The sequence below is a fragment of the Rhipicephalus sanguineus genome, chromosome 11 (genome assembly GCF_013339695.2).
Source record: "Rhipicephalus sanguineus isolate Rsan-2018 chromosome 11, BIME_Rsan_1.4, whole genome shotgun sequence".
In the NCBI taxonomy this organism is placed as follows: Eukaryota; Metazoa; Arthropoda; class Arachnida; order Ixodida; family Ixodidae; genus Rhipicephalus; species Rhipicephalus sanguineus.
In genome coordinates this window covers 84,279,799-84,287,628 of record NC_051186.1, presented here as the reverse complement: position 1 = coordinate 84,287,628, position 7,830 = coordinate 84,279,799, and positions in this window count along the sequence as shown.

Below are 7,830 nucleotides of genomic sequence, written 5' to 3'. Positions count from 1 at the left end.
CAGATATTATTATAACATTATCTGGACGCGCGTGGATTGCGGTTTCCCATGCGTTGGGGAAGAGTGTCATCACCTGAGTATATTCTTACACCGTGGTTATGCTTTACCCTCTCCTCCTTTCCCTTCTCCTCACCCTACATTCTTTCTCGCACCCTGACTGCACCATACTACACGGCTATGCTAGGCATGGGTTTGCCTGCATGACGCTATACCTGGCTATGCTGTCTTACCCTCTCCATTCCTCCTTTCCCACCTACTCACCCACGCTTCCCTTTGCCATCTCATTGCTATATACGGCTATGCTGTACATAGTTTTGCACGCGACGCCACACATAGCTATGTTATGTTTTACCCTCTCCCTTCCTCGTTCCCGCCTCCTGAGCCAAGCTTCCCTATCCCGCGCCCTTACTACACGATATTTTAGAAGAACTTCTTGCTGGGCGAGTTGGTGCATGTTCGTGGTGGGAATCGTTGCGCATTCAATCGGACGAACACAGGAAGGAAGGACAGAGTAAACGGAAAGTTGATAGTTTGCGCTCTTTCCGTTTACTCTGTCCTTCCTTCCTGTGTTCGTCCGATTGAATGCGCAACGATTCCCACCACTTACTACACGATACTATACATGTCTATGCTATGCATCGTTTTGTCTGCGTGACACCATATATGGCTATACTATGCTTTACCCTCTCCCTTCCTCCTTTCTATCCTCAGGCTCACGTCACTCCTCCTTACCGTCACTTCCCTTTCCCACCGTCTTGCTATACATATGGCTATGCTATACATTCTTTTGAACCAAAAGGCGACATGAGATCACAGCATACGATGACAGCATATTTCCTTCCACCCCCTCCCTTCCTCCTTTCTCAAATTCTCGCCCCTCACATCGTTCCTTCTCAAGCTCACTAGCCTTTCCCGCTCTCTTCCTATAGATGGCTACGATATACGTGGCTTTGCCTGCTATACGCAAGCGATATGCGATGACGACGAGAACATACGATGACATCATACGACAGCCCGGGTCCCTGAAGTGCTATGCACTCAAAAGGTGAACAATTTAGAGTTCTCTTTATACTCTACTATGGGAGAGCATTATGCCGTTCCGGTAACAGGATTTTGATATGATTGTGCTCCATTTTACAAGCACTCACAAAGGGAACTTTATTGAATGCTGATAGCAACGCTTCTTGTGAGTACAACAATACCGGGCAACAAGAGAATCGCGTTAACAACACGTACAAACAGGAAGGCACATGTATTAACTAACTTATACCACTCAGAAACTAACATGGCTGACAAAGCACTCAAGCGAGAACATCGGTGCATCCCATACAAGGGGAAGTGTTATTGTACATGTAACTTGTACATAAACCAACAGCATAAAGAAAAGAAGTAAAACAGTACATACATTACACAGATGAACACTAAGACAATGGTTTAGCTCTGTATTTTAGAATGCGCAAGAAAGCACGAAGAAGAAAGAATTGATCTTAAAAAGCAAGCGAGCGCTGGCGTATACACACCGACCTAACAATAAACGCTCCCTATGGCTTACGCAAGTATTGCCTTTCTTGACCTTCAGGTTTAGGTATTGAATACTATTACTGTTGTCGTCGAGATGTGGCTTACATACCTCGATAACGCCAGAGCCACATACATTTAAATCAATTTCCAACATTCGAACGCGACCCTGTTTTACGGGACCACCTCTGTGAATACATATAAAGTTGTCATCATTGCCGCGAGTGCGATCACAAGATCCTTCGTGTAATTGTCAGTTCTTATGGTTGACAAATGAATATGCTTTGGTTTCATTGCGTACAATATATAGTGCCACCTCGCTCTAATAAACCGTGCCGCTAGGACATCGCAGAACTACTGCATGAAGCACGGTGGCAAAATATTTATTCGTGAAAAAATATGTACTCTAATGACGCTCTCTCAAACTTTGCTAGCTTGTAACAGCGGAGCTAATTAAGCTCGGCGCTGGATCGTTCGCAGAAACTCACGTTGCCTAGCAACCGCTTCGCACAGCTGCACTTGGCTTCTTAGGTGCGAAGCAGCTTTTGCGCTGGGCTTTGTCCGTAGTTCCATTGGCGACCGTACGCTTTCTAAAACCTATCATAGCCATTTGTAACATATTGAGCCCGGGCTCGCGCCAAGGAGAAGTCTTCTTCGTCTTGTTCTTCGACTGCCTTGATGATGATACGTGCAGAGCACATTAGGGGCCCGGGCTGCCGTATGCTGTCCTAGCTTGGCGTAACGCAGACAAAACCACGTGTGCTGACACGCGCTAGCGCGTTCGGGCCCGTGTAAGGGGCTGGGAAAGACGCTGTGGCCTCTCCCCGTTACACTCTCTCAGCAATCACGTGATGGCGTCGGGGAACGAGATTTTACAGACGCGCGATGAACTCGCGTGGCTTGCTCCAACAAGAGTTCGGCACGAGTAACAGCAACAGCAACTACAGTGAATTCATAGTGTGCTCCACATGCAAGGAAGCGTTAACATCGGGCAAGGTGCCCGTGATGAACGGAACCTTATGTCGACCCATGCGCTCCTTCGCATCCCCACATGGTTCCCTTTAGTGGAAGATGGTGAATTTTAGGGGCGAAGCTCCTTATAGCGGCACCCGTTCGTCCCTCGTAGCGTAGTATGTAACCAGTCCTACGCTTTGACCTACAAGGTGGTGCCGGTGGGAGATTTTTCCTGTGCGTTGTTGAACAATAAAAAATTCGCAGCGTTAGCTAAAAGCCGACTTCTTCTGTGTCTCATTCCCATTAGCAGCCATTCTTTACCTCCAAGGTAGTGCCTGGTGAGATTTCTCCTGTGCGTGATTAAACAATAAAAATTTTGTTCAAAACGCCGTTGATTGATGAAATAAACCAACAAAAGACGCCAGATGTTTTGTAAAAGCAAAACGAAAGAACGCCAGATGTTTCTAAAGCAAAACGAAAAGACGCCACCTGCTTAACGAAAGACGCCAGATGTTTTCTAAGCAATGGTTTTCTAAACAATGAAAATTCACAGCGTACATGTAAAATTAAAGTGCGCTGCAAGTCGTCATAACTCATCGAACCTTTAGTATAAACGCGCCCGATCTCACGTCGGTGATGATGTACTGGGCAGAATTCACGGAAGATTCACGGTTTACCGATGAACCTCCGCAGCTTCGCCCACTCATCATCATTCACTCCGCGGATATGCTGTGATTTTTTTTTTCAATTTCAGAAATGCTTTCAGAAATGCCTTTATTTTCCAACAAAATATTTGGGGGTACTTCAGACGAAAAGGTGCAAAATACAAAGCATTGCTAGCAATACAACGCATTGCAACGCATTGCAACGCATTGCATTGCTAGGGGGCGCACTCGGCTTCGCCGATTGCGCCGCCTAGCAATGAACTCGCGTGGCATGCTCCAACGCATTGCTAGGCTTCTCACTTCTCTTCTCCAACGCATTGCTAGGCGGCGCACTCGGCCGAGTGCGCCGCCTAGCAATGCGTTGGAGAAGAGAAGTGGGCAGAATGAAAAAAAATTCGGCACACCCCACGTACCGTGGGAATCAATGTTATGCGAAGCATGCGCGGGATGGCGACTGTGGCGTAATTTTTCAGATTGAGCGAAACGTGAAGGAATGACGCTAGAGAAATGTGGAAGTGCTATAAACATGCACTCATATGCTGAAGAGTCGCATATGTATTATATAACCAGTTGTTTACACTTGCGTAACGATGCCAACAGCAGCATTGGCGCTAGACACCAGACGCGGTAAGCTGATATGTAGTGCTTATATTCTTCAATACTGGATAGCGCGAACATTTCTTGGTGGGGCAGGATTCGGACCAGGGTAACCACGGTCCGACGACGAGCGTCGCAGCCACTCGGCTTCCCAGGCCCTTTATTCTTTCACATTATTTATTACGATGTGCAATTTAAGTTGTCACAAACGTTATGACGCAGTGTTGAACTCACACAGCGACAATAATCACACAAGCACTACTAGAAAATCATTCAAAGGCTAACATACATGCACTTTAAAAGTCCAGTCAGGCTGGCAGAACAAGGATTTATGTAAACCATGTGGTTGCATTGCTATGAGAGAGAGAACGGGAAAGAGACAGAGGGAAAGAGAAAAGAAGAAACAGAGAGATAGAGATAGAAAGAAACAAAAAGAGAGAGAAAGAAAGCATAGCATGGCGAAGTATAGAGTGTAGCAAGAAGGCGGGAAAGGAAAGTGAGGTTGAGAATTAGGGAGAGAAAGAGGGGAGAGGGTAAAGCCTAGCATAACCGTGTATACTACAGTAGAACAAAGGAGTGTGAAAGGGAAGTGATGGGGAGGGGGAGGGAAACGCCATCAGCTCCACTGTTTCTACAGTCCTAGCGCCAGTAGTGATTAGCTGCCCTAAATTTTAAAATTAGATTGTCGATAATAAAAAAATTAACATGATCTATCTTTGCATAAGAACCTTGGAAACTGCGCTTGCGCCCATGCAGAGGCTCTGTTCAGGCGTTCTACTGTAAGACATCGGAAACTTTTGTGTTCGCCTGTGAGCTATATTTTTCGAAGAGCAAACAAATAATTTTACTTTGTGGAATTGTACGTCGTTAAAACTTGTATATGTGTAAAGCCTATCACTTCATGACTAATAATGTGCGTTGCTGCCCTTATGACTGTACTTTGTTAGGGCAGCTACTAGACACGTAAACTATTGGTGCAAGTATTTCGTTCGCATCTTCTGTAGGTATGCCTCAATAAAGCACATTTTGACTTGATTTGCTATGAAAGAAAAAAGCCAAAATTTCACGCTTTTCTTAAAGTGAACTCGGGCTGTGCCTCACTAATATACGTCTTTGTATAGTTTTCAGAAAAGTGTACTTTTCTACAAACACACAGAAGGGCCAAATACGTTTCACACTATTCTTGAAATAAATTGAGTTGAGCAAGCAGAGAAAGTATGACATATGCATCCAAACATTATCGATGCTACAAGCGTTACTCATCTGTTTCTCTCGGGGACGATTAGTCTGTTAATGGCACATGCTATGAGAAAAAGGCGTAGCACTCATTTTAGTCAGCTCACCCGCAAAACACTTGAAAAATTAAGCGCCATGAAGGATCATTTAGTTGCTTTGGCGTTAGGAAAACTGCAATCCACGGGGGCAAATCAACCGAACGCTCAACCAGCAGCACATTCTCTCCGAAATGGAGCCCAGCGAAATTCAGTGATTAAGCCCGCTCGTAAAAGGCCGCTCTGCATTTGAGGTATGACATGTCGAGCGCATGGACTGCAACTGCGAGAGCGTTGTCCTGCGAATGGTGGTGGTAGGAACAAAGGCGACTGCAGTTCTCAGGCAGTAAGCCAGTGACTTGTCGACGCGCTTAGTTGGAGCCGTTTGCATTGCCTGCTACACCCATTTACCCTTTCAAATTTACACTTCGTTATGAAGCATCTTTACTGCGTTAGGTTCGTTTTCAAGCACGCGTACATAAAAAGGATGCGAATAAATTTTATAGCTGCCTGTAGGAAGATTGAAGCGTACCGCAGGTTTTAAAAAACCGGTCCAATATACGTTTTCAGCCACTCACTAGAGAAGAAGATAAGTGGAGAGAAAGAAAAGAAATGAAAAAACAAAAACAAAATAAAGGTTCATGGCGAGGCATGATACTTCCGATTAAATTCTTCTCACCTGCTCAATTTTTAAACTGTGTCGTAGACTACAAGATAATTTAGAAATCTTCCGGAAGTGCCTCGCCCCACTCATTTTAACCCATGAATCATCTAGACTACAAGGTTTTGTCTCCTCGAATGTGATCTGCACGTAGCTGGCCAAGGGGATAAAAGGTGTAAATCTTAACGGAGCACAAGAGTAAAACGGCGACAGACACGCTGAACTGAAACTTATTGTGCGAATGCAAGATATCGTACGGATTTCAAGGCAAATATATTTGACAGAAAGGGGTTTAGCCCAGTAAAACACCAAATGCAAAAGATGACTCTCTAGGCAAGGGTTCTTCTACAGAAAAATTGGTCCAACGTTTCGAGGCCAATTAGGCCTCTTCTGCATGAACGACAGTCACGAGAAACACAAGGCATAACACTGTAGACGTCCGGGAATTGGTTGCGTGATGATATTGCGTATTCACAAGTAAAAAGAAACAAAGGTACGTATACAATAAGAACTCGTGTATTTAAGCAAAAGCGTTGCGAGGCGAACGAGGCAGCAGCGACGAGAAGACTTCCGTAACTTCGGCTCGGCCGCTGTACGGAGAGGATCGGCCGAGGTCAGGAATGCGCTGGCTGTAACTGGAGCTCACAGGCCGCACTCGGCGCCCGCTCAGTAAACACTACACGATGCGAAGGTGGACTCCGAGCCCTGGGCACGCTCGCTCGGCGCTTTTGCTATAACACAAAAGCGCTTCTTACCACATCAGTCAGTTTAGCCTTTTTAACCAACAGACACAATGACTTAGCCTTTTTAACCAACAGACACAATGACTTCCCCAAGTGCCGAGCGCAGATCAAAAGTTCGCCATCGTTCTGCTATTTCTGCTTTCGCCGCATTACGTGTGCAGTACTTTCGACCGTCCGAGCTGAGGTGTGTGGTGTCGTTTCCGCCGGTTCGTTTTAGCCGGTGCGCCTCAAGCGTACAATACTCATGGATTGAAGCGCAAATACTTTGAATTTTCTAATGCACGTACTTTTTAGGGGTGAAGCTCCTTAGAGCATCACCTGGTCGGTCGTCGCTCCATCCGGCGTTCACCCGCCGTCGTGTCTCCCGTATCATTCAATAGATGGCGCTGTCCCATAGAGATGCATGCAAACTGCAGTTGGGGGACGACATACTGGATGGCGCTGTTCCATAGAGATGTGTGCAATATGGCGGTTGGGTGAATGCACGCTAGATGGCGTTATAGGTGCTGCTGCTCTCAGATTCGCTGATGCGCCCGTTATCTCTCCTTCTCCTTGATCGTCGCCGTACGTGGAGGAGTGCGCTTGCCGGATCGTGCTGCTTGGCGGACTATGAACGACGAGGAGCGCCGGGTGCGGAACGCCGCTGCGTCTCGTGCTCGTCGGCAGAATACCGAGGTGCGAGCTCGAGAGGCTGTCGCCAAGCGAGCGCGGCGCCAGGCGGATCTCGAGGCGGTGCGCGCCCGCGAAGCCGCCGCCAAGCGCGCGCGGTGCCAGGTGGATGCCGTGACGGTGCGCGCCAAAGACGCCGCTGCGAAACGGGCTCAACGAGAAGCGGATCCCGAGACCATGATTGCTTCAGGAGCTTCGCCCAAGCTCTTCATCATTCACCCGTGGATATGCTGTAACTTTTTTTCCAGCGTTTACAATTCGTGTCCTTTAGCAGAGTGTGACGTTTGGGCGAGTTGGTGGATAGCTTGATATCCTATCCTGTCTTCAGGGGGAGGGGGAAGTTGGGGGGTTCAACCCCCCCCGAAAATTTTCAATTCTGGCTTGCATATATATACACGAACACATACAAACGCACGCACGAACATATATAAAGCATGGTTGAACCATACTCCCTCGAAAAATATTTCCGGTTACGCCCCTGCCTGTCTTTTGTTTTCTTGCTTTTATTTTATCAAGTTCGTGTCCTATCGGCGTAATTTCGAGTCTAACAGATACATCAGCGGCAACCTTAACTTTAGCGGCCAGATTTGCATCGACATGACGCGGCTACCACGTCCACTTCATGTCGCGGTTCAATTAGAAAGTACTATACACATGAACTTGGAATCAACCCGCTCGGAAGCAATTATATTGAGGATTTCTAGAGAGGTTTATACACCACGATTATATGTGCAACTTCCTTGCGTGATGGC